The 22,003-nt window shown below is 34.4% G+C and overlaps 1 protein-coding gene across 7 annotated transcripts in view; it reads right to left on the reverse strand.

The window, feature by feature from the left end:
• QKI (QKI, KH domain containing RNA binding) overlaps window positions 1-22,003 on the reverse strand; it is a 163,596-nt gene that overhangs the window by 135,599 nt on the left and 5,994 nt on the right. The window lies entirely within an intron of this gene.

Here is a 22,003-nt window from a genome sequence, read left to right on the forward strand (position 1 = left end):
CTTCATACAAACTCTGAGATACTCTGAGATCTCAGTTAGGCGGTACATACACATCTCTGCTGAATCACAAGAAAGCCTTTACTGCCAAATACATAGGCAACATTGTAGCTTAAGAAATTTGAAAAGGCAGCTGAACAAACAACAGTACAAGCATTACTCATCTGTAATAAAAGATTATACACGTCCAACATGTATTCTGGCTTATATTTATCAAATTACAAATCTTAATTTGCACAGACCTCTGGTAATAATCAATTCTCAGTATAGCAGCAGCCAGCCATTCCTGGGTGCGACAAACTGAGATTTATCCATCCTGCTATTAATGAATCAACATACAAAATTGCTAAGATTTGGCTTTAGTAAATGAAGAATACTTAAAAGAGGATGGCCATTAAATCCAAAGTTACAAGCTTTGTTCAAACAAACAGAAGAACACCACTTTTCTTTAAGGTTAGATTTCAAAATAGCTGATTGGTGAGGTAAGRGAACTTGCTAGCAAAATGATCCAAATGGTAGAGGTCAAAGATAGCTACTGGAAAGAGAAAAACTCAGCTGGAAGTGCAGTAACCAAATACATACTTGTGCAGCAGGAGATTCCACAATTTAGTTCAACAAAAAACATTCCAGCCAGACTCATCAGTCCAATTTCATTACTATGATGAATTTCAGAAGTTCTGAAGAACAATTTAAAATACAGGAGTGAAAAATCATTAAAATAAAAAAAAAAATTATGTTGTGCTAGACTAACCTAGTAACTTTAGAAGAATGCTAAATAAAATAGTGCAGTACTGATGTGAGTTTCACATGCAATACTCCACATGGAATTTAACCAGAAAAATGGGGATTCCTAGAAAGGGTACATAAGRGATAAGCTAAAATAAAGCAACAATACCTGTACCAAAAGTAGAACTATCTAAAAAAAGATTGACTAAAGGTGAAGGAAAACCTCATACAGGATGAGCTGAATGATCYCTAAATTGAGAATCTCACTCTGCACTGTTAATTCTGTAAAACTACAAGTGGTTTGGGTGGTTTTTTTTTTGTTTTGTTTTGTTTGTTTGTTTGGGGGGGGGGAGGTGTTTTCTCCACTCCCTCCCCTTCGCCAGGCAGGAATATTCTTTTTGAAACTGACAGGACATAAAACACAATCACACACCCACTAGGAAGGATCAGTCTGAGACAGCAGCAAAAGAGTAAATATTGATGCAGCGCGCTCTGGCATTTTCAACAATAACTAACTGCATGAAGAACTCAGCTAGAATACCGTATATGATTTTGGTCAACAACATTCTGAGAGAAATATTCAGATTATGGAAGGATATTAGAATCATGTAGTAATGGACAGCCTCCCCCACAAAAAAGAAAAGAGACAGGCTTTAAAAAGATGTTTGTGATAGGATAGATCACTATCAATACATTGGTAATAGCCAGCAGCATAAGAAGAGTTAAAAGGCATTACATTTCTTCAAAAAATGAAAGAGATGGAAACTAGTAAGGTTAGGAGAGAAAAAAAATATAAAATTTTTTGAGAAATAAGATTCTGAAAGATTCAACTATTGAAGGGTACGAGGCAGAAAAAAAAATATTAAATCACAGCATGATCAGTTTTCAAATATATATAATATACAGCCAACTAAATACTTCAGGCTGAAGTGTTGAAAGAAGGGAGAAAAGAAATGCCTGTACTTATGCTAGGTAACACAGACAAAAATTAGCACTATTTAAAAAACTATCATTGATGTCTTCTATCACAACTGTTAAACAATTTGAATTTCACATTGAGTGATTGTAGGGCTACAAAGATGATCAGAGGGCTGGAGCACCTGCCCTAGGAGGAATGGCTGCGAGAGCTGGGCCTCTTCAGCCTGGGGGAGAGAAGCCTGAGGGGGGATCTGATCAATGTGTACAAGTACCAGAAGGGAGGGTGTCAAGGGGATGGAGACAAACTCTTTTCAGCTGTCCCATGTGACAGGACAAGAGGCAATGGGCAGAAATYGAARCACAGGMAGTTYCGCCTGACCGTGAGGGGGAATTTCTTCCCTGGGAGAGTGACGGAGCACTGGMACAGGTTGCCCAGAGAGGTTGTGGAGTCTCCTTCTCTGGAGATCTTCAAGGCCCGCCTGGATGCAACCCTGTCTAACATGCTCTAGGTGACCCTGCTGAGCAGGGAGGTTGGACTAGATGATCTCCAGAGGTCCCTTCCAATCTGACTGATTCTATGATTACAATAGCCAGTTTTGAAATATTGCTCATTTTTCACCAAACTAGAAGACAAACAAGAAAAAAAAAAAAGTGTGCTTGAATTCACTGCAAATATATACATCTGAATATTTTTCTAAAACACAAAAATAACCTATGTAAATCTGGTTCTCCAGGGAGCTGAGACCTGGAAACAAACTAAATCTCATGCCCAATGACTGAGGCCTAACTTCAAGCTTAAAAAAAAGTTAGCCTAATGTGCRTAACTGTGGTTTTTGTTAAACTTGAGCATCTTTGCAGACATGAATATGGGTTAAACTGAAGAGATATTAGTATACTAATCTTACTGTTATCCATCCTTTTGTACTGAACATTAGTTCAGTCATCTGACTCAACATAATGCCAGGAGGCAGGAAATCAGCAAGGCAACTAGCTCTTTCTAACCATGCACAGTCAGCAAAATTTTAATGAAGAGAATGAATGACCACTAAAACATCAACATCTGAATGTGTAAAAACAAGAACCTGCTACCTAGGTTTCTTTCACTGCAGTTAAAGGTGCTAGCTTTTATTTGCCCCATTTTACTTGTTTTTATTGCACATGGTGAATAGAAAGTTCATTCTTGTTTGTAGTTGGATATGTTCAATGTATCAAAGCTTGATTTTCAATAATAATAATGCTCTTCAACTACAGAAAAAAATAGCAACCCACATACAAGCATACGCACACACATATATATATAATATGTAATACATACACACACCCCACCCACSAAATCCCATTAGCTGTTAGAGGTATATAACTTTCTTCTACTTACATGATGAGGAGACACTCATTTTACAAGAACTACATTGTTACCTGCACCATTACTAAATACACTCTTACTTGGATGAATATAWGACAGAACCATGCTCACTCCCTTCAATCAATTTACTCTGTAAATGATAATGAATATTTGGTTAGCGATATTATTCTTACTTCTATCCATAAATACTCAGAATAAATTAGACTAGGCTGGGCTTACCAAACATCCTTGTTTTGCCTTTTATATACAGTACTTAATTTGCACATAACATCAGGCCAACTTTAGGCAAATTTGCAAGCTGAAATTCTGCCTTAGTAAGTAAAGAAGTCCTTGTCAAAACTGCCCTCAGAGTACTCCAGGTAGTACAAGTCAAAACTACTCTGAAGGTATTTTCGTAAAGATACATCATTTGCAGGTACATCGGAGGTAGCTTACATACTTCTTTGCCACTAGATTCAAAGTGGAACGGTTATCTAGACTGCAACAAGAGTAATCAAGTAAAAACTAATAAAATAAAACCCACAATATTTTCTCAAAGACATTCAATTGCACTATCCAAAGAGATTAAAATATTAATTAATATTAATTTCTCTTCTTGAGAGATTACTAGTGACCTTTTATATTTGAGAAATTTAACTATTCTGAGAACTATGACAATACTATAATATACCCTTCCAAAATACTCACACAGCAAAGATACCATTATTTACTGAATGGAAATGAATCTTCAGAATTCTAATACACAATTATTATTATTACTAATTACTAATAACAATTATTGTTATATATTTAAATTCTGCCTCAAGACAAACATTAGTAACAGATGTCATCTTCAAGAATAAGCACAATGTCTCTTTCCATGTAAATAAATATAAACCACGTTGGTCAATATCTGATTATTTCACTAATYTAATACTGCCTTGCTTAGCACCAAAAAGCATTTTCTAAAAAAGGCTGAATAAAACYTTCACTTCAGGGAGAAGCAGAACTTTATGAACAATCTCACGAAACAGCATCAAGAATTCAAACAGTGTGCTTGCAAGTGTGAATTTTAAGATACTCAAGATAATTGATCCTAGAATGCACATCCCAAGCTTCAGTATTTGTTAAAAATGCTCACTGCACACATTCATCTTTGAAGCTGAAAACTGAATATATTTACAGTATATTTTGGTGTACTTTACCAATAAAAAGAAACATAAGACTTCATRATGCAGTTGAGGGCACAAGACTGTTCAGTACTAAATACATTCAGTTCCTTTAGGGAATAAATCCTCTCTAGTTAAAGGTTTGTTGAGGTACTTTTTGTTTGTTCTGGTGGATTTTTTTTTTTGTTTTCTACAAAAATTTTACGTTGAGACAGTAAAATTCCAGCACAATACACATCTACAGCATAACAGACAGAAGTGTTAAGCAATATATTTACCATAATTGACAAATTTCCAGGTAATTGTGAATAATATTCATCAAGCAAGAGGAATAATTTTTTTAATCTCTTATAATAAGCTCATCACTGTTCCCTAAGTCACCTGCCAGAGACATTCACCCACATTCCATAACAAGACATCAGGATACTGTATCTTTCACAGAGGTTTGGTCTCAAAGAGGCCTGGTGCTCATTCCTTTTTAAACAATAATAGTTAAGAAAACTGCTACCTGAGACTGCTGCATCAGAAATATCACTCTTCATATGAGGAAAATCAAGCAAGTCCTCTTCTGTGTACATCTTATGGATCAGTTTTACAGCCACAAAACAATTGTACTCATATCTGGCAACTTCTTAAATTCAACCAGTCAGCTCTAACTGGCATCTTTAGATTCAAAGACCTCCACCACATGAAATAAAGTATTAACTGACAGTGGAAGAAGATACTGTCCAGCAGCAGAGGAGGAATGAGACAATCTGCCTCTGGGTTTCAGAGATTATTTGCTGACAGCAAATACATGGCAAGACTCCAAAACTTCAGTTTTACTCCAGGCTTCGGAAAGCAGTTTCCTCTAGTAGGCATATGCTCTTGGCCTGACTTCCTCCTCCAAAACTATCTTCTACCTCAGAACTGTCTTTTGCCCCTATTCAGATTCATTTTTTTTCCACCCATGAAGGGTATGAATTCCTCATTCCTTCAATTTTACAGTCAGTTCTAGTTCTCACTCAACACTCCCTCCCTCTAAGGCATTTGAAAACAATGAGAGATGGTTGTATCAACAAACACTTTGTCCAAAACCAGTCCTTTCAGTCTTCCTGGCTTTCTTTTTAGACTGAAATCCAAAATTTCCTTCTCAAAGCTAGAGTTTCAGCAGAAAGAACAGCAACCATTAACACCACAGAAAGATTCTGTTCTCTCAACTCAATTCCTGTTCCACAGAAACCAACAGCTGGAATTATACAACCTCCAAGTTCGAGTAAAGTACACCCAACTATGACAGGAGAACTCATTACTAGAAGCTGGATGAAGGTACAGCATACGCTCAGCAGGATAGACTCTTCGGGCATTTCAATGCTAAAATACAGACATGCAAATTGTCTTATCAAATCTAGCCTGATTTTCAAACCAAAATGATGAAAGCACTTACATCAGCAAGTTCTCAAAGCTCATTAAGAAAAAAAGGGTTGGGGGGGGAAGGGAGGCTACAGGGTTTTTGTTTGTTTGAAAGACTTTCTGATATGTTTATTCTTTAGAACTATTTTTACTGCTTTGACTGTGGCTTTTAATATAGTTCAGCCTAAGCCACACACTTGGCATGAAAAATTTTACGCAAAAATGGCTAACATTCTGCAAAGTTACATACAGCAAAAAAGTCATTTAGTGGAACATATAATATAGTCACATTCACAAGTTGTATCAGAGCTATTTACAAGCCTGTATAATAAAACTTCTGCCATACAGCTTAACTAACTGGACAAGACTCTCACAGTCTAATGTTTAGTTTAGAGAAAGCAACCTAACAACATCAGATAATGAAAAACAGATATGACATCATCACATATTATTTCTGTTGCTTTAAGTTATACGTTTCAGTCATTCARAATATGGCTATGGTTCTTATAAGTACATGAATTAAAATCCTAATTTATACATTAAAAACCCTAGGATTACCGTCATCATCTTAACAATATTATTCTCAGTGTGACAGTGGTCAGTACCAGATACTACAGCGAGAGTTATATCGCCACAATTGCTAGCCCACCCATAAAGTTACCACCTGAACTTTGCTGCAGTTTGCATTATGGGGGGGGAAAGCTATTCTAAGATATAATTCAACTTTTAACACAAGGTATTGAAATGAAACCAAGATGAGGCCTCAACTATTCACCAACTTACACTACCGCCCACTGCCCAGAACTATACTCTGCCTGAGTAGATGAACTATTGTTCATTAAATCATAGCCAAGCACAACTCCTAATGCTATGTAGCTTAGGCTATGTTGCCAGCAGGGAAATAAAATTTTAACAACTATTATGCCAAACAGAAATAGAAAAGTCTCATTTTCTTCCTCTATTTAACATTCCAGACTTCTTCTATAAGCTTTGAGTACAAAAGCAATCAACACCTTAAAACAGTCTTTCAGACTTGTACTCTTCCCTAGTCTCACTCTCCTCCACTCTAACTAGTTTCTTTCATCCACATTTGCCCCCTATATTGGCTGCATCAGGAAACAATACTCTTTCAAAAGAAAATCACCTATGAATAAAGTTTTTAAAAAAGTGAACCCCCTCCTGCCACTAGACTTGCAGAGTATCTATTAAGAGCTTGACTACTTTCAATTAAATTACACTGTGAAAAACAGAACAGAAAAAAGTAGTGATATTTTGAGTCCTCTGTCCATTGTTCAATGATACTTTAAAAACCTCATTTCAGCATGATTTTCTCATAGAAAATGGGACTAGAAAGCGTCACACCATAAAATGACCTTGAAAGTATAAACAAGCATACTCGATAAATTTTATAAAACTCTATACAGCACAGCAAAGAACTAGGAATACAACAGGTAATGCTATGTATAATTACTATTCAAAATAGCCTGTATGCATGCATGCTGAACACAATACAACTTGACAGGAAAATCCTGCATGAGTAAATTTTATTAGTTCCCCTCATTAATATAATGAGTACTGGATGAAATGAAATTTCATTTTGTATTTTTTTCAAACTTTGTATATTTTGTATATTTTTCAAACTTTGATAGGCAGCATTATTATTGGTATTAAATGTCACACTTCCTCTTAAAAATTTCGAAAAATAAAGGTGATTTGTAAAGGAATGTTTTTAGTTGTACTTGTGCACTTTAAAAGAGGACCTAAATGTTGTGGTCTTTGGATGCCATGGACATAAATGAATTTTGCTAATTTTTTTATCATATGGAATTCACCGCTTCTAAAAAGATTTTCTGCATAAGAMTAACCGAAACTTTGGAACTACATTTTCATATTCCTTAAAATTCATTCTGATTGTAAGAARATTTACTTGCTGTGATAGACTAAGTCAAGAGGATCAGGTAAACAGTTACTGAAAAAGAACGTTAAAAAATGAGCTCTGCCTGATTTTCAACATGAGATGGTTGCCATGACCTCCCATCTCCTCAAAGAACAAGTCGGGGAAAAAAATTGCAGAATGTAAACAATGGAGAGTTTAAAATAGGAGTTTCTCAACATTTCAACAAAATATTGCAAACAAAAATAAAAATTGGACTTCCAAGAAATCTTTCATAAAAGTTTCTCAAAATAGATTATTTCTCAAAATATAACAGATTTTGGCCTACTGATGCAGAGACCAATTCCTACACTCACAAAAGATTAAACCACTTGAAAGTCTTACTCAAGGACAAATGATAGGATATATTTTTATTTAACTAGAGATAAATTGAATATAGGGCTTTACAAACGGAGTCAACAAAATAAAGTTGAGTTAAACTCTGAATGGTAAGGTTGCAGTAAACAATGCTTATGAAAGCCATGAAATACCAGAGTAGATTGAGAGTCTACAAAAATTATTTTAAAATGGCAGATTAAACTCTATTCTTCATACCAAGTAAATTATAGGAGATTAATTCTGTGCTTCCTTATACATTATACTAAGGTTTAAAAGTAACAATTCGGGAAAAAAAATCAAATCATTCTGAGTAACATAACACATTAGACATTAAGAAAATGAATTTTAGATATGTTAAAAAAARTAACAGAAAAACATCACAGCATTATGAAAAATGAAACAATGCTCACCTTTATAGAATAGGTGTGCACAACRAAATCACATATCAAAGCTTAAATAATTTTTTTAAAGTCAAAAGCTACAGAGTATCTCAGAATACAGAATATCTTATYGTATTATAGCAGTGTCTAAAGACCCCAGTCATAAACTAAGACCTTTTGTACTGAGAACTGTATAGAGAATCTCTTGCTTAATCTCAAGATTAAAAAGCTCCTGCTGAAAACTTACAATGTCAGTATCAATATGGGGAAGTAGATAAACAAACAAACAAACTAGCAATAGTCTGTGCAATATATCTGGTTATGAAGAGAGTCCTGAAAGAAAAAAAAAGAAATTAGAAGATAAAGATGATGAGATAGGATGAACAGCCTAAAGAAAGTAAATCAAGTTGATTTGCCTTCTCAAAAATGCAAGCAATAGTGGGTGGGAAAAAAGCAGCAAAAGAAAACCCATTTTCATAATACATGGATCAACGTGTAGAAAACACTTCCCAAGAAACATATCAGGATTAAGTTATATGAAATAAGAACATAAGTAATTAGATAAATTATCCAAAGAAAGACTGGAAAGAGATCCTAACTACTACGTTGTAAACATGCAAAAATTTCCACAAACAATATCAAGCATCATCAAGCTCCTACACCTGTTCAAAACCATCTACTATACTTTTCTCCAAGACTTCTGAGACATTTAAAATAAGTCAAACAGATCCTACTTTTTTTTTTTTTTTTTTTGAACTAAGTAGATGAGAAATAAACTTTCTTTTCTGTTAAACTCCAGTTTCAGTTCTATCTACGACCTGCACTTGGTCTTTCCTAACTGAATGGGCAGCTCTGAATGTTTAGAGTCAAAAGGCAATAAAAAGCACAYGAACATGAGTAAAATTTATACCAGCTAACTCTGGATCAGAACCTGTCTGCTTTGGGTGAAAAAGGAATTCTAAGGAAAAGTTGGTCCCACTTACAACGAAGCATGGAAGTAAAGTTAACTTGTTTACTGAACCTAACGATCTCTCCACAGATTAGGACAGTGTAAAATGAGATTATAAATGCTACTGTCCATTTCTGAAGCAGCTTAGGCAATGATTTTCCTGTAACATCAGATTTCAAAATAGAAATGAGATAAGCCAAAGTAGTGAAACACATTCAAAAGAACTCATTAATCGTCCATTTACTTTTGCTACAAATCTTTACTCCAGGAAAAGCCACTCACTAACTACAGAAATAAGGCTTGCACACTTCTGACAGCTGTCAGTAACAAAGTTCAACTGTGGCTGAGCACAGTTTAATCTTTTAAAATATTCTTAAAATAAATCTATTTAAGAATCCTAATGATTACTGGTAATATACAGCATTATCTCTTTAGAAGCTTTTCTTTAAAAAAGAATCTATGAGAATTGCTTAACACAGTTTTGTTCTTCTACAGGATTTTTTGGTTTTGGTGGGGTTTACTGGGTTGCTTATTCCYAACCGAGGATTATCACTTTGTTAATGAGTCTAAAGAACATGTGACCAAGAATCATTCCAGTACAGATCATACTTCTGATGCCACTGAAGAGGAGAAACTGAATCAATGACATCTTTGAAAGAAAGGTGCTTACCACATTGTTCTGAGTACCACACTCAATGTAAGTGACAAAATCCCAAGCTGTGTGCACTTAATTCTACTTGAATGATGATCTGTTCAAAAGYGTTGTTGTAGTGGGGAAGCTTAATAAGTGTACAACACAAAGTATTTCTAAATTAATCTACTTGCAAGTATTTCAATATACAGAAGATACCTGTATCATCTTTTAGTAAGCCTAAGGGATGTTTTGCTTTTTTATACAGTACTTTCCATAAATGGAAATCGTATTTGTAAATTCAGTTCCTAGTTACTGTATCTGAAGAATGTCAACATTTATTGCTATTAAAACTAATATAATTTGCTGAATTTTGTCAGGATCACACATTTTGCAAAATGTCATGCCTCTATCACAGAATGTTACATCCTATTAGAAAAAATATTCTACTTATACAACTACCAGGGAGATTTTAAGACCAGTTATATCATTTACAACACTACTTCTCACATCAGTGTAACCCTACAATCAGTCTTCAAGTAATTGTATATATTTTTAATTCTCTCAAATCACATTAGAGCTAAATTCCCTATATAAGGGGGAAATTGTGAAGCAGTTAAGTTTAAGCTGCTGATGCATACTAGGTTCTATTTTATAACAGGAGCAAATATTTCAGGAAAATAAAGGAATAGATTTCCCAAAAACCTTACCATGTTAAGTCTAAGCAACAAGGTCATTCTTTTAACAAACTATATCTAGTTCTTAAATAAAGGAAGACTGAAGCGTCATCCATCTGAACTGGACAGGCCAAGCAAAATACCCTGCGATTCCTATGTTCTCCTCAATGTCGAAATGGGTGGATAAATTTAAAGCCTGCTCTCTCCGGAGTTGCTTTATAGGCAATTTTCTCCCAGTATCAAGGTCTGCAATTTCTATTTGGCTGCCAGTTTGTGATTAAATTCATCACCTTTATTATAAAAATGTGCTGCACTCCATGGCCTGCTGCACAAGAATTGTAAGGAAGACATTTTTCACTGCTAACAGCGGCATCATTCCCAAGCAGCCATCACATCCATTCAGACATTAGCGTCTCCAATGTAATGCAAGGACCTATCACTCACACAGAAACACCCTAACATCGGGTATATCTCAGAGAGAGTTCTTTACAGGTGGTACCTATAGTGTTTACTCAACTTTCTGAATAAACACCATCATTACATCCTACTTTTAGCGCTTTTATCAGACAATAGTTTAGAAGTAAATACAATGACATTAATGTCGTTTGCTTGCATTAATCAAAACATTTCTGAAAATAACATTAATCCTCAAACTGACTACACCTTAGTCGACATCTTGCACTACTTGCTCATAAATGAGTTAAGACAATTTCAGATATTCAAGAAAATGCAAACTTTTTTAAACACTCACTCTTTATATTAAGCATTCTGCATCTCTTTCACTCCTACTTTTTATTTTCAACTTTTTTACTGATTTCTCCCCCTCCCTCCAAAGTCACTTACTTTTCCATAAAGGTTTTCAGACAATCCTGAAACATACTCAAAATACTGAATCTTTGCTGTCTCTTGATACTGAAGTCATAGGAAMTAACAAAATTCAACAAATTAAGCGGACTCTGCCTAGTATTTTAATGTGTTCTTTCCCAAAGAATCAACACAAATGTTCTATCTTACTTTTCTTTCTTTTTATAAATACTACTTAAGGTAAGTAACATGTAACATAAATGTTATCCTTAAAAACAAGAATCTATTGAAAACAGAGATATTGGGAACTATTTGTTATTTTGAAGCACCAAAATCATAGTGATCAACAGAAATGAGAACTAATAAAACCCAGATACCCAAGCTTTATGAAGTACAGGAATTAAATTTATATTGGTTTATTCAATTGAATCTTGAAGACTTTAAATTACTGTACAGCAATGAAAGTATCAAATCAGGAAAAAAAGCCCTTAATACTCTACTTAGTATTACTAAGGCAGTTACCTATTTCAATGGCTAAGGTTACATTCTTGTGTGTGTGTGTGTGTGTGTGTGTGTGTGTGTGTGTGTGTGTGTGTGTGTTTTTTTTAAGAGGTAACTAAACAGTGTTTATGAAGTGCACAGTACTTCTTAATTTCACATTTTAACTTATTTAAATATTACTTGCTGGTATTAACTAATGTTGCCTCTCAGATTGAAAGATAAAAAAGGTCTGGGAGCAAAATACTTGGTTAACAGGCAAACAACCAACATCTAATACAAAGTTAATATATTTCAACAGCCCATCTCTCCTGTGATATCCTCTTAATTCACTTCCTTATGTGGCCACGTAAGTGAAGATAACATTGGTTACAGTAGTACTGCTGTCCTAGTCAATTCTTATATGCTTTAAGACATACAAAACTGTTATATGATAAATCTTTGATATTTAACTGCTAGAAGGTCAAAAATTAAATAAATCCAGGGCTTGTATAAGATTTAAACCTTACGCAATTGAAGTGTTTTATGCCACATTAGATAGCATTTTCATTTTATCTCATGTGACCCCTCTAGACTTCAATGACTAATAAAAAGGCACAGAATGGCATTAGCGGCAGTGTAAATCAGAAAAATAATTTTAAAAGCCTTTTCATAAACATGGACTTCAAAATCAAGGATAAACAACCAGAAATCAGAGTCTATATGACTATAAAATTAATTTAAAGTTAAATTTCAACCAAAAGTGCCAAGTATTTGTTCATATTGCAAAATATCATTAGAAATTTTTTCTTGTCCGAAAAAAATAATGGCATCTTGTCACAGTGCAATTAATTGGTTTCTACTGCAATGCAGCATAGAAAGCTGATTTCAACTCAACTTCATTGGAAACAATAGCTTGGTATTTGCAAGCTGAAGTTCCAATTATTTCACAGCCCAGTGCATTTAAAATTGGCACATCAAGTTCCGGGACTATTAGATGAAATTATCAACTAGATAAGATAATGCAGCGTCAGTGTTTACCTCTTGCCATTACAGTAAGAGCTGATATCAGAGCTTTTCTAACATAAATTATGATGAGAGGAAAATTAGTCTTGTCAAAATCTGTAAAATTAACTAAAACGCAGTTTATTTCAAAGGAAAGTGCTCTGTACCACACCATGAGAGAGAAGACAGACATCATCCTTTAGCAAAAAAAAAAAAAAAAAATAAATAAAAAATAAATAAATCCACATGCAAGCTTCTAGAACGATATCCACCATGCTCAGACATGAGTATACTTCAATATTGTATTTTGGGAAATCATGATTTGTTTTTTCAATGTATGAATTCCATTTTGTTAACAGTCACATTCAAAATGTTTAACATATTAATGGCTAAAAACTAATAGAAACCTTGCTTTAATTAAAAATATTTGGAAATATCAGAATTACAGATTTAAGCCTATAATCAAATGAAATACTCTTCCCTCAATAATATATCTTTTCAGCTGAAGTGAAGCACACCAATAACACATTAAGAACAGCGACTCAAACTATATTAAAAACTGCCAGATATGCAAAGTCTTAAGCAGATTTTCCCCTCCATTAGCTTTACAACTAAAGCAATCTTAYATATAGCTTGTAATTACACCAAGATAAATATGATTTTAAATCATATTAAATCCTGTCCATGACAATAACTCAAAACACTCTAACCTCTCCCTTAACAGGGGCAGACACAGACAGACAATATTAACACAAAACTATCTTTNAACATAATCAAATTTCTCTTTGGTTGACAAATTTCAATTAGCTTAAGAACAACCTTTCAGGAACAACAACAACAACAAAAAAAACAAGTGGCAAAAGGGCAAACTAACGCACAAGTTACAGATCCAACATTTAAGTTAAATGCTAACTGTAAATCACACAATTCTTTAACATACAATTGTATAAGTGTCTAAAAACAATAGCCATTTTAATTTAAGGAGTAACAGTAGTTTCAACTAGCTCTTAGATCTATCAGGAAGCACCTTCCAAATTAAGACTTTATATTCAGAATAGCTTTAAAAAATGGATTAATTGCMTAGGCAGGATCTGCATGTGGATCACTAAGTATTAACAAATACTCACAAAACTGTTCATAACTGAGGGAAAAAAAGTCTAGAATAAAAAAGTTACTTCTGAAATATTTACATCTGAAAGTATCTGAACATATGGAATTTGTTTTACTACCCTCGTTCCTGAATAATATCATTTTCATATTTTTGTATTATTTTAATAGAAATTAAATAGAAAGCCATAGATGCTCTTAAATATTAAATATAGTCTACTGAAGTTATTGCATAATACTAGCAAACTACACAGAATTTAGCAGGTTACATCCCTTATGCCTTCTACCTGGATACTGACACCAGAAGAAAAAAAAAGTTCTTGGAGACTGGATTCTATTTCACTACACTTTTTATAAATATAATTAGATTTTCATATACATATATATATAAAAAAATATCTGCTAGGAGAAAAATATTGCTTAGTTCAGTAAATGTGCAAGAGCAGCAAGTACAAGTACAAAAGAAGAATAAGTGCAAATAGTCAAAACAAGTTTCACTTAACAGAACTGTGAAGGCAATGAGTTTTCATTGTCTCCTTGGAGTTTCTTGTTTCAACATTTTACTTCAGCCCATGGACAAGGACAATTACTATGATGAAAATGACTTTAAATCAGTGGTCTTAGACCTTTTCCATTTACAGACTAACAGWAGTTTCCAAAAAGAGGCAAAGGCTCAGTACAGCCAATTTAAACCTTCTGACAACAGATCGCCTTTTTCTTTGTTTCTTCAGCAACTCTTTACATGTAGTAGATCTGCAAACTACAGATGGAAAAACACCATTCTGGTAACTCATACTGCTTTCTGCTTAAATCCATTAACTTGAGGGGACAGGACAGATGCTTGCTGCATTCAGAGAGAATTTGTTCTCAGAGGTTTTGTAACAAACATTATTTTATTTCATGCAATATCAAAGCATAAACTTTAAAAGCAAAGTTCAGGGAAGAAAAAAAAAACTTTGACACTGCCTTTTGTGCAAGGGATTGCAGAGTTTCACTGATGATGCTAGAATATGCAAAGAATTACAAAGTCAGTGTATTTCAATCTCAGAAAAGGTTAAGAAAAGGATAGACAAGAGTAGCTCAGTGTGATAAAAGGGAGGAAAAAAAAGGTGTAAAGTAAAAATTCAGTACCTGCCAAAGAAATGCTGATTAGATTGTACAAGCATTAATAAAAGTACCTCTACCTCTCTTCTTAGAAAAGGTTCTGCCAAACAGATTACCCAGAAGTGCACAATAAACTGCTACGCTATGCTAAGCTACTGCTGAAGAATCCTAGAGAAACTATCTGGAAATTGACTGGTCTCATTCTACTCCTAAGGTAAGAACTTCTAGCACACTAGAAGTAAACTGCAAACAGCTCATTAAATCAACATAATATAGTTAACGAAGTCATTAATGTGCAATCTACAACATTTTAAACCACTTAACATGAAAATGCTGCTAAGTAACATTACATATTGATGGTTTATGCATAAAGAACACAAGTTTAAAAAAAATACTATGGGACAGCAAATATTTAAAAGTAAGATCGGGTCCCCCCACAAGCACGCACACACACACACACACACACACACACACTTTCCATGAAATTCAAGTATTTAAATAGTAAAGAACCAGAAGTGGCTTGTCATCTCGTACTACAGTTACCGACACCTTTTATACTTCAACGCCATTTTATGCTTGCTACCAAGATTTAGGAAGGCAGTCTCAATATTTGAAGGTTAACTTTGAACTGTTTAAGTTTTTTAAATTGGAATCATTTTCTGAGGAAGAACACACGTCAGTTCAAAATACCAAGCACTGCAAGAAAAAGTATTCTGACTTTTCCGCTTCCTTCATATAGTTTCTTAGCAGTTTCAAAAATGTGTAATACATTTTTTGTAAAGACTGTGTAGTATAAATAAACACCTTTAAAAACATTATATCCTTTGTCCTAATTTTTGCCTGATACTAATATTCATAGGTGCATAGTATTTGCTTTCATATTTGTGCATTACATTTTGTCAGTTAGCTTAATAGACTGGAAATTATCCAGGTTTCATTACAGACTATATTCATTCCTTCACCTTCCAAGCAAGGAACAGTTTAGAGCAACATCAAGCTATCAACTATATATTACGCACTATGAGTACTACTAATCCATAACTAGATCAGAAGAAGAAAAACTCTTTAAATACTATCACTATATWAGTATCTTTCCTTTGTACATGAAACCTAACACTAAGAGCACGCAGTAGAAGTTTGAGGAAAGAGAACTGTTCATAATGCACTATCCTTCTGATTATTCTGGAGCACATCTGAGATATTAACAGGCGCTCAAAAATTTCAGCAGCCAAGCTGCTTAATCTGGAAGAAAACAAGAAAAAAAGACAAATTTTTAAACACAATCGCATTCAATTTTACCAGTAAAAGAAAAGCTTTTTTGAACATTTAAAATATGAAAGCAATTGGAGTAACAGACCTAACCGTTAATTACTATGACTAAAAATACAGTTTAATCTGTGTAGTTTTTTAGTATACTATTACACTATACTAGTCATGTTTAATGCATGTACTGAAATACTTGTCTTCACTGCTTATTTCATTACTCAGCTCTGCTGAAGAAAGAAAAGCCTGAACATACAGAACAGAGTACCTGCAGTATCTCAATAGTCCAAAGAGCAAAACAAAAATAAAAAAACTCATTATGCAAGCAGYGCATACGCGTGCGTGCGCACACAAACACACAGAGTAAAGCACTAACTTTAATGTGATTATTTGAAACGGCTCTCTATGCATCGTGTTCAACAACTTGATAAAACAAAGAGTGGCAAACAAAAAAAAAACTTCTAAATAAAAACCAAATTAAATGGGATTAGAAAGACAGGGAAAAACAATGGGAAAAAAACCCAGCAACAATACATAGCTATCCTATTACTATCCTATTACACTGAAAGAAGAAAAACGTATATATTTCTGGTTCAACCTCTTGAAATTCACGGTGATTTTCTTTATCCTTTCACCAAAAAAAAGAAAGAAAAAAAAAGCTGTAAAATCTAAGAGAGCCAAATACAAAACTTGAACCAACACTAAGTTCAGAACAAACTCATTCTGCTTCAAAGCTAACTTATTCAAATTTCTACTGCCAAGTAAGTTTGCTAAGACTGCAAACAAGGGAAGTTCAGGAGTCTGTCTTCAAAATATAGCTCTCACTTGTCAGTCCTGAAGACTGATGTAAACCTTTCTCCATAAGGTACAATCCAATAGTCCATCTGTTAATTTGTTTTATTTGCTAAACTTCTTGAAGTGTAGAGGGACATGTTTCTTTTCTAGTCAGCTAAGCACAGGAGTGCAGTTCCTCCTCACTTAATTATCCTGCATGCACCTAAATATCAGCTGCCATTTCTCAAAACCTCAGCTTTAGCTGTAGTGGCTATCTACCGCAGCATCCATTTCTCTTCAATTCATCATCGTCAGCTTTCTTGCTGACATTCTTCAGAGCTGCCCAGTTGATAAATTGCTCTGTTATTCATCCTATGTTAATCTGAGGCTGACGCAAGAGTACCTTTCCGAAGATACTTAGCAGTGTTAAAACTCTGTGCTACCAAGCACCCTCAGTGTACATTAAACCTCCCATTTGGAACCAACAATTTTTCTCATGAATAATTATGAATAAAATACAGTTACTAAATCAATGGGCACTAGGTTTACGTACCCTGTTACCTACAGGGCTTAGGCACTACTCTTTAGTTGCCTGGGAACTACACCTGAATTACCAGGATTTGGAAGTACTGCAATATACATAGAATTTAACCTCACTTAACCCTATATTAAGCTGACACAGCAAAGATTTTCTCCTYTTGTTCCTCAAAACATTTTTTTTTAAGTGTGGTAGTCTCTAAAAGAAAGTTCTTTAAATTCTGTAAACTTAATAGGCTTATTTCAAGAAAGCCAGTCACACATTTTTCAGTTCCTTCCAACCAAGGTGGATTTTATTTTTAGATTAAGTTTGTTAACCTTCTCTGGCTTTCTCAAAAGGGTTACATTTGGCTAGTCACAGAAAAAGAATTATCCACAGAGAATGAACAATACTGCAACAAATTTCAAAAAAAGGAGAATCTACAAATCTCTATGAACACACTATTATAACAACTATCCATACTTCTCTCTAGAAGTTGTTATCATAATAGTTGTTAATTATATACCTGAAAGAAAAAGAAAACATTAAAATATCACTCTTGGTCCTAATACGTTAATATACATACAATCAATCTTCCTGACAATCTGGGTTAAAATTCATTCCTAATCTCTATTACATCATCTGTACCCAGACTTTGCTTAACTGGTAATAACAGGGTTGAACAAAAAAAAATAAAGGCAGAATTACGTGAAAAGTGGAACAAATGAATCCATATGAGAAGTCTTCTTAGCTTCATGTTGATCCAGAGACAGTACCAGATTTCCAAAAAAGCTTAAAGTAACTTAAAGAAACAGTAATACCATTATACTGACTGATACGACCCTCTGCTTCTGATTACATGCATCTTTATATGATACAGTATTTAAGTGATGAAATAAAAAACACGTCAACAACTTGTTTTTACTGTCATTTAACATGTATCATTTTCTCACTGTGCAGACAATTTTCAGAGCAAAAATCTCACACTTTAGACAGGACAGCTGGGCCTATTACAGCGTTTTAACTTTAAAACTTTTACACATAAACTACAGTGAATACCCTTAGCAATGTATACATGTAGTATTTAGGCAAAGATAGTTTGGGAGATTTTGTGGAGGCATGGGCAACTTGTTGAAAGAACTACCACATTACTTTCTGTGGTTTATGGGTACTGTTCATGCTCATTCACAAACCAACAGAGAGAAATTAACTAAAAGCAGTACATACAGAAGAGCAACAGGATTCAGAAACAAACAGCATAGGSCCCCACAATTTTTCCTTGTTCTCCTCCTTCCGCTTCCTGACAAATAAACTACAAGTGTTCCACAGTGAACAGAAACAGATTTGGTTTGTTCTGCATCTAAAAATTGAGAATTGTGCATTACCTTTTGATTTAACTATTTACAGGTTTTTAGAGTAAGCTGCAATTTTGAAACTATTAACAGATTTCCTGCCATTTTGAAATCTGATAAATAAAAGCATCATGCAACACCAGTTAATTGTTTTAGTTGAGTTGCCATTTAAGTATTGGAATAAAAATATTAAGWATATTTTTAACACCTGTGCTGGAGATCTGTTGCTTACTACTTTAGATTTCAGGCATATTTTGGCTCCTAGACATTAATGAAGAAAATACACAGTGATGAGGATAAGAAACATTTCCACTAAGTACAGGGCTTCAACCCTGTCTAACAGGGGTGACCTTGCTGAGCAGGCAGGTTGGACTAGATGATCTCCAGAGGTCCCTTCCAACCTTACTGATTCTATGATTCTAGGTTACAGAGAGCTGCAAAATCCATCTTTAATCTGAATTAAACAATTAAAAATAAGTCTCATGATTTTAATAGCTGAAAGATTTGAAAAATTCAGCTAAGTCTGTCTTCCACCAAGTGTCAGCTAGTCTGAAAACAGTTAGTTCCTTAAAATTCTGAATGGACCAGATGCACAGTTTACATCAATTAGAAGTTTCAGACTGAAGTAAATGTTTAAACAAAGGTACTTCCCTCCCCAGACCTTACTATTTATCTTCACCATTGTGCCAGCACAACTATTCAGAGATCACATACGGAGAGCTTGATCCAAAACTGATCTGGTTGAAAAGTAACCCAGCAACATATAAAAACAAAATCAGAAAAACACTGACCTGTCCAGAATGTTAGCTGAGCACATAAGCTAGAAACAGGCCCACTAGATAAGGGTAAAATACTGTATTATCTTCTACTGCTTCTGCTCTTGTAACATATCCAAACATCTGCTGCTATAACTCAGAACCACCTCAGCATAAGTTCCCCAAGAAGCAACCAGATTTTAAATACTTGTCATGCTCCCTCCCTTTCCAAATCAAGATTTAAAGTGTTAACATTTATACAGTTATATGCCAAAAAAGCGTTAACTGTCCCACTACTACTAAGCTCATAACGTCTGTCACTCATTATATAAATTGCTTCACGGATTATTCCCTTTAAAAACTGGTATCCTTAGGACACTAACCTGATACACTTCCTGTAACGTTACACTGAAGTTACAATGTATCAGATTATTCCTACCGTATAGTATTATGCCGGAAACACAGAAAAATCTACCCTAACCTATTACAATATTGAAAAAATATATATGTATTCAGATGAGGCAGCAAAACAGTCAAAAATATTTTTAAAATGCATGAAAAAAATGACTTCCAATGTGCTATTCAGTCATCTATGAACCACTGAAAATGCAACAGACAAAACCCATTAATAGGTACCTATCATCATTTTCTTTGAGCAGAACGATTTCTCCCAGTGAACTAGAAGTAATCTCTCTCATTCTGACGTGCCAAAGTGTGCATGCGTGTGCATGCACACCTCTGTGTGTGTGTGTGTGTGTACATGTATACATAAAATCAATCCTGAAACAAGTGGTACTTACTTAGTACTTTTAATCCTGCACAACAACAACAACAACAAAAGTTAGCTTGTTACTACTAAAATTCTGAACACTAACAGCTGTTAAAGCACTGCAGAGTATCTAAAAAGACCCATGAAACTCTCAGTTCTAGATCCAAAAAACGTAGGTTTCAGAAATGTAACCACCTAAAGAGAAGTCAAAATGCTTTAACTTGTACTACTTTGTTGTTAGATACCCAAGCAATGAGCACTGGACAAGCTTCTGATGGAAGCAACAATAATATCGCAGCTCTGCTAATGAAGTTGAATATTATTTTTATTTAAGGTTGTCATGTTGCTTTGCCCATTGAAGCATATGTTGTCTCAGAATGTAGGCTTCACTATTAAAAGAGCAAACTCCWCTTCCATTAAATGTTTCCAAAAAACAAAACAAAAAATTCCCAATCTCGAATTTATGCATCTGTTCTAGATAAGGTAACACTGGATATCTTCTCAAATCGAGAGCAGGAATAGAACATTACTTAACTTTCAGCCATCCGACTCTTTGTCACACCACAGCAAAGGGATCAAATGTGGATTATAAAAATTACACCTATCATCTGTTTCAAGCTTAAAAGAATAGTTTCAAAGTGCTCAGCAGAACTAAACCCTCCTGCTACAAAACTGCAGACATATCTGATGTGATACTTGCGATGACCTAACCAACCGCATTAAGCATCTTAATATTAAAAGTATAGGCAGTTATACTGTTTCTACTAGCTTTTTTAGCACTGGGTAATTAAAACTTCAATAAAATGTCAAAATCAACAGAAAGTTTTCATAATATGCATTTTGATCAAAATCAATACAGAAAAATTCACACTGCTTGAATGAGAAGTTGTGAATTATGTCTCAATAAAGATAAGGGTCAGGGAGCGAGGGCATTTCATTACTTCACAGCGTTCTTGGCAAGACATCTCCTCCTTCTCCCCCCCTTGACATTCCATATAAGTAGAAGCACATAACCCATCAGTTTCCACAGCAGACTCCTGCTGTACTTCAGTCAGCCTCAGCTGTCAGGATGGCCTGGTAATTAGCTTAACGCAGGTCTCTCCTGTCAGCCATGGAGTATATACTAGATCAGCATGTAATGATGCATCTAATTAATAGGATTTTTGTATAGTAATGCATTCTCCAACAAGGAGAGTATTTTAAGATTACAGAAAGTAATTCAAGACAATTCATAATGTTTCTTTTTTTAATTTAATTCTGTTATTTAAAACATTTTAAGTAAGTATCCCATATCTGATTTATCATTGTTTCATACATTCAGAAAGTTAACTTAAGAATGCGTACAGATAAGTTGGTCAAAGTCAGCGAACTACAAAGGAATCATTTCATATCCAGCCTCTTCTTCTTGCACACAGTGTTCACCAAACAACAGAAACTTTTTTCCATTTCTGACTTGCTCCTGTACCTATTCACACATCCACACATCTATGTCCCATTTTCATAATGGGGACACTCTAAGAGAGCTCTCAAAATCTTCTCAGTGTTTCTCAAGCTCTTTTTTACACTTTAATATTAACCAACACCTTAATTTTTTTCCTTTATAAGCAATGAAAACACCACCTA

Source organism: Rhea americana, unplaced genomic scaffold (assembly GCF_003343005.1).
Source record: "Rhea americana isolate MKP2758 unplaced genomic scaffold, rheAme1 scaffold_169, whole genome shotgun sequence".
Lineage (NCBI taxonomy): Eukaryota > Metazoa > Chordata > Aves > Rheiformes > Rheidae > Rhea > Rhea americana.